Below are 5,833 nucleotides of genomic sequence, written 5' to 3'. Positions count from 1 at the left end.
TTAGAAGATGAGACTGTGAAAGATGGAAACAGACAACTTAGAAGATTAAGACTGTTGTAGCAAAGGCTAGAATGATGCAATTGCTGGTTTTGAAAATGGAAGAAAGTGGGACATGAGCCAAGTAATGTAGGCAGCCTCTAGAAGCTGGAAGGGAAATGGATTCTCCCTTAGAGCCTCCAGAAGAAATGCAATTGTGCAAATACATTGATTTTAGCTCACTGAGACCCATTTCAGACTTCTGACCCTGGTCCACACTTATGATAATAAACCTATGTTGCTTTTAGACACTGTTTGTAATAAATGGTTGCAGCAGCCATATGGACCTAATACAGAAGATTAAACCAAATCTTTCTGTGCATTCAAAGATTCTGAGTGCAGGTTTACAAGATGAAGAGTCACTTTGGAGACCAAATCTTCAAAATCTATTAGTACAAATCTAAGGATTATAATAATAGTTTAATTGTGAATAAATGTATCCATCCTGGCATTAGATAGTCTTCATTATTCAACTAGCCAGTTGAACTCATTGGTGTCACATTTGAAGGCTACAGGCAAAATCCTTAGGATCCTGCAGTATTTGCTACAGTGCTAGGAGAGTGAGCCTAGTGGTTCAGCAAGAAGGAATAAAAGTGGATATGACAGATCAATAACCAAGAAAGAAAACTGTTTAACAGTATATGAACAGGTGTAAATGTGATTAACCATTCTGGAAGACATTTGATAATAGTATCAAAAAGCATGTACCAAAAGCTTTAAAAAGGCAAGTACTCTGAGTCAGCAACTCATAAGAAAATTCATCCTAGGGGAAAAACCTTGATTAATATGCATATCATTCACTTACTTAAAAAATCCTTTCATGGTTCCTGTAATTGCTTATAGATTAACACCTGGGGATACTAAAGGGCAACAGCAGTATATCCATTTATGTTGAATAATTAAGACTGGCAGGTGTTCATAACCATAATAGCTTTGTATGGACTAGAACCTGGTTAGATTATTAACCTCTGAAGGTCCCTCAACCACTTTTGGTATATTTGGTCTTTTTTCATTAAAATCACAGTAAGAGTGATTGTTACTATCTGTTTCACTGTTAACTTGGTGCCTGGCCTTGTACTTTTATCACCCAATTTTGTGAGTTAAGTAAATTAATTTTTAATATATGTGTGAAATCAAGTCATTGTTAAAAATCACCTACAGTCTTACTTATCCACTGACATCAGATAGTATATTTGGCATGTTGTGAATTCAAAGAATGCTCAAAGACAAGTAAGAATCTTTATCCATTTTTTTTTTTGGTTGCATTACAGGTTTGTCATATGTCTGGACCCAAACCCCAAGGAGGAGGAACCAAAATTTATACAGCATTCTTGAGTATGATGGCGGCTGCATTTGGAGTTTTGATTAAACTGCACTACATGTGTGATTATTACTTGTAAACAGATGATTAGATATTAATTAGACAATAAGTGATTGTAAAGCACTTAGAAAATAAAAGTGTTTATAAATACCACCAAGTAATAGCAACAATAATTCTTTACTGACTACACAGCTGCTAATGTCAGTTACACTGATTTATTCCAGCTAAGGGCAACTTTATTTTATGCCATCATATCTGTTTTGATACAGCAAAACAAAATATATTTATAACCATTTTATCATCAACATTTAGATAAATACATCTCATTTTGATTAGAAAAACATCTTTAAATACCTTTTCAAACACAGGTACAACCATTATAGTATGGTGTCCTTGAGTACTAAGAATTCGGGACCTCCTTATTGCTTGTCTTTCTTACGTCAAATATTTTAAATATTAGATGTAAAAATTTATTTTCATTTATGCAGTAAGTTTTTCATGTTGGGTCTGTTCAGTTTCTCCCCAGAACATTACAACTGTGCTTGGAATTGATAAATTTTGGTCAAATGGATGAGTGAAGGTCATTTTTTTTTTTTGGCTATTATAAAAGTGGAAAAAGAATAAAATACATTTAAGAATTAAACAAAAACAGTTTCCATTTTGTCATTTTTTCCAAAAAAAAGTTTTGAAGCTCTATTATATCTCACCATTAATTTTTCTCCTAATGGCCATTATGGGTCATAGCTCTGTATACATCCAGTTCTTAATCCAGTGATGAATCCGGCAATGCTGCCTTGTTAATTTTTAAGTCATAAGTAAATGCAGGCACCTACAATGAATCCAGATGCTTGTATGCATGCACAGATTTGAAATGAACTAAATGAATAAAAGTGAAGAGTTCTTAATGTTTCATGCATTCAGAAGAAAAGAGGGGAGGGGTTATACTGAATGATGAGAAGTATATGAGTTAATAACCATGTTAATAAAGCAAACCTAACTACATTAAACAGTAGGGAGTGTAATATGGTGGAAAACTGTTCAACTTTGATTCGGGAGGCCTGGATCAGGTGATACTTCTATCACTCACTGTATGACATTGCCATGTCATTTTATATGAATTGGTTTATTCATCTGAAAATTTTTAGTATTAAAATTTGGCAATCTCAGTGTGCTAATCTGATATAATTTAATATGTAAAAGTGCCACATGAGAGGTGAAATTGTTTCCACTGCAAAATATTTTTTATTACCATGACTTTCCCAGAGTGAATGGAAAAGACATATGCACAAGTTTCATTACTTGGTATAATGGAGATTTTTCCAGACCATCAGGATTTCTTTTTCTTTAGATGGGATCTTGCTATATTGCTCAGGCTGGTCTTTAACTCTTGGGCTCAAGTGATCTTCTTGCCTCAGCCTCCCAAGGAGCTGAACTACAGGTTACAGGTGCACATCATCATGCCCAGCACACATTGTCAGGTCTTAGGCCCTAACTTTAAGCCACATCTGGAGAATGGGAGATGTGGCTCAAAAAATAAAAATTTGGGGCTCTGTATGTGGTTCAAGTGGTAGCGTGTTCACCTAACATGCATGAGGTACAGGGTTCGATTCTTTTTTTTTTTTTTAGGGGGAGAGAGGAGAGGGAGAGAGAGAGAGAGAGAGAGAGAGAGAATTTTAATATTTATTTATTCTTTTTTTTTTTTGTTTAGTTTTCGGCAGACACAACATCTTTGTTTGTATGTTGTGCTGAGGATCTAACCCGGGCTGCACGCATGCCAGGCGAGCGTGCTACTGCTTGATCCACATCCCCAGCCCCAGGGTTCGATTCTTAGCACCACATAAAAATAAAGATATTGTATCCACCTAAAACTAAAAATTAAATATTTTTTTTAAAATAAAAATAAAATTTGGGGCTGGGGTTGTGGCTCAGTGGTAGAATGCTCACCAAGTATGTGTGAGGCCATGGGTTGGATCCTCAGCACCACATAAAGATAAATAAAGGTATTATGTCCATGTATAACTAAAAAGTATTTAAAAAATAAAAATAAAAATTGTAAAAGATGAAAAAATAATGAAATTCCATAAGAGGTAATACTGGTTTCTGGAAATCTTAAATTCTTCTGTCAATTTTACCCTCTATTTTCCATCTTCCTCCCTTCTTTGTAATAAATTCCTTGCTTGGTAAACTTGAGACTGTGAGAAAAAAATGAAAAGTGGAAGAATAGTGGAATCAGGAGTGATGGTTTTAGGGAAAGATTTGGAATAAATGTTTTACATGTGGCCTTAGTGATAAATTTTAAGAGCAGTATGGCATCTGGAATGGCATAAAGATTATAGCTAAATAATTTTAAATATTTGGTAGAATTGTCCTAACATTTTAAAACAATGTATGTAAAATCCCCAGCCTCATTACTAAAGATTGGAAAATAGAAAAGAATTAAAAAAAAAACTTAAAATTAATGCATTTTAAAAGGCTAAAATATATTTATTAATTACCTTATGATTTGCTTTTATCCACAAGTGATGAGGATGTGAAAGGTATTTTACCATTAAAAATATTAAAGCCAGGTGCTGTGGTGTACTGTTTCATGCCGGTAATCCCAGTGACTTGGAGGCTGAGACAGGAAGATCATAAGTTCAAGGCCAGCCTCAACAATTTATCAAGATCCTAAGCAACTTAGTGAGACTCTGTCTCAAAAAATAAAGAGGGCCAGGGATGGTAAAGCACCCCTGGGTTAAATCCTCAGAACCCACCCCCCCCCAAAAAATTAGAACTTTACGATGGGGCACTGAAGTATCCTCTTAGTCTGAGAGGACCCAAAGGTAGACCCCAAGGGAAGGATTCAAGTTTACGTAGTTTATTTGGTAGGCAATCCCAGGAAACACCCACATGAATGTGGGCAAGTGAGGCAAGGAAATACCCCTAAGAGGAGTCTTGTGTAAAGATGCTATCAGTCATTCACACCCTAGGATAAATTGCTGTATTCAGGCAATTCACATTTATTACAGGCCTTCTGAGGGTCTGTGCCAGGCCTAGTGACAGTAGACACGCCTCTGAAGAGAATTAGACCTTTGTCATCACTTCCCTGGGCAACGCTGGACATGTTGACTCCTTTGGGGCTCGAGCTCCTATCTGCAAAAGGAAGACAGAGTCAGAGGGATGCTGTTTGGTCTCAGGATTTCATTCAGTGGGAATCATTTTCCACTGTGCTCTGAAGAAGCCGTAAATCATTAGATAAGCAACTGCAAGATACCTTTGTTAAAGTCATTGGTAGAAATTATTGACCTGAGAAGGGCCAAGGTTGTATGTTTTGTGTCACCTCAAAAATGACCCTCCTTGGCAAGAGACAGACAAGAACCACCCCACCACTGTGCATGCTGCGTTCAACCAGAATTGAAGGATTTTCAGCTTCCCCTCTGAAAGGAGAAAGGGCTCTACCTACAGCAGCTCTTGACTGACTTCTGTGTATATTTGGCTTTCTGCAATTTTGCTTTTGAAGAAAAGTTTTCCAGCTTGAATAAGTGACCTGATGAGAAGATTTTAGAATATCTATGAACCTATCAGCTCTGATGGCTTTTAGTGTCTTGCAGTTTTCCCTGTTTTCTGTAGGTGCCTGGGCATGTTCCCAGGGACAGAGAGGTCTAGGCACAGGACTCTGGACCAAGGTGTTTCCATGAGCTGATCAGCCAGGCCTGGGCTGCTGTGTCCCAGCACCGGTGTGGTAGTGGAGGAGGTTCTGCGGAAGCATAGGGGCTGTTCCTCCAGTTTTCCCAGGGCTACTCCTAGGCTGATCAGAGCCTGTCCTACCTTCTTGGTGGGAGAAAGCTTCCCCAGAAATGTAACCATCGTCCCTCCAGAATTATATTGTAAGAAGTGCATTCCAAGGGACCAGCTTGACCCACAAGTACTTTAAGGAGAGGAAGGACCAAGTTAGAGATTATCAACAAGATTAGTCCTACAGACACTTGTGAGGATAATAATCTGTTGCAATGCTCAGGGAATAAAGAAAAATATAAAGCATGTCACCTTTATCTTTTAACTTCAGCTTCTAGCCTACTCTAGGATTGGTTCCCACTAGAGTGAATGAGGGAATGTATGAATGAAAGAATGAATGGGTGAAGTTTTTTTTCTTCCCTTAGTGTGAGAGCCCTATTTTCCCAGAGCTCTCCTGCCTTCTCCAGTAATGTTAAATCCTCATTCTCAGAATCTTTTTCCTCTCCTCTCCCCTGTACCAAATCCTGTCTCACCTGTTTCTTCTCCACCATGTTCCTGTAAATTAATCTTATTCATGCAGAGATATTCACCAACAAGACCAAGCAAAATATGGGCAGTACAATAGAGGTCTTCAATGAAATGAGTATGGTGGAAGAAATTTTAGGAGCCCTGGAAGTTGACAGAAGGGATAAGATGATATTCTGCAGCTGAGTCACTTGCCAGGGTCTATGGATCAAGACACAGTCTATCAGGTTTTGTGTG

The sequence above is a fragment of the Urocitellus parryii genome, unplaced genomic scaffold, assembly GCF_045843805.1.
Source record: "Urocitellus parryii isolate mUroPar1 unplaced genomic scaffold, mUroPar1.hap1 Scaffold_59, whole genome shotgun sequence".
NCBI classification, from domain to species: Eukaryota; Metazoa; Chordata; class Mammalia; order Rodentia; family Sciuridae; genus Urocitellus; species Urocitellus parryii.
This window is presented reverse-complemented; position numbering follows the sequence as displayed.